Source organism: Triticum dicoccoides, chromosome 1B, assembly GCF_002162155.2.
Source record: "Triticum dicoccoides isolate Atlit2015 ecotype Zavitan chromosome 1B, WEW_v2.0, whole genome shotgun sequence".
Lineage (NCBI taxonomy): Eukaryota > Viridiplantae > Streptophyta > Magnoliopsida > Poales > Poaceae > Triticum > Triticum dicoccoides.
The window spans coordinates 672,625,868-672,626,570 of record NC_041381.1 but is presented as its reverse complement, the minus strand read 5'-3'; the positions used below and the strand labels follow the sequence as shown (position 1 = coordinate 672,626,570).

General features: G+C 43.0%; 1 pseudogene; it reads left to right on the top strand.

The window, feature by feature from the left end:
- LOC119350882 overlaps positions 1-302 on the top strand; it is a 2,707-nt pseudogene extending 2,405 nt beyond the window's left edge.
- Positions 303-703: the final 401 nt, after the last annotated feature.

Below are 703 nucleotides of genomic sequence, written 5' to 3'. Positions count from 1 at the left end.
TAGTACCGGTTGGTAATACCAACCGGTACTAAAGGTCCCCCCTACCAGGGCGTGAGCTCACGCCACGTGGTGGCACTTTAGCGCCGGTTCGTGCCGAATCGGTACTAAAAAGGGGGGGGGGGGCTTTAGTGCCCACCCTTTAGTGCCGGTTATGGAACCGGCACTAAAGGCCCTTACGAACCGGCGCTAAAGCTCCGTTTTCTACTAGTGAAGTCATGGCGACCAGTGACTGGGAGCATGTTGCTGTGACCAATATCTCTGTTATAAATGAGTTCATCGTCAAATTTGCTTCAAAAGTGTAATTCTTTGTAACTGCGCGGTAGCGTACGGTGCCCAAGTGAGAGACCATGATATGTTTATCAATTCAGTTAAGTTGGATTGTTTATCAGTTCAGTTAAATTGACGTCAAAACATACATTGTCCTGCGTTTGTGCAGTTTGAACTACTTCGTGGCTTAGTTGTTTCGTCCTCATATATTGCTACTGTCTTCGTTATAACATCAGGAAACCTAATTTGTTTATGGGTTTGAAAGTACAGTAATCTAGTTGAAATTGAACTGTGAGTTCCGTACACATTAATACATTTAAAAGCAAATCAAGTTTTCTTCTGAGATTTTGTTAAAAATTGATTGGAGAAGCTTAGAAGGAAACTGGCAACGACCTGTTGCATTCCGTTAGATTTTAACTAGACCACATCATCATGT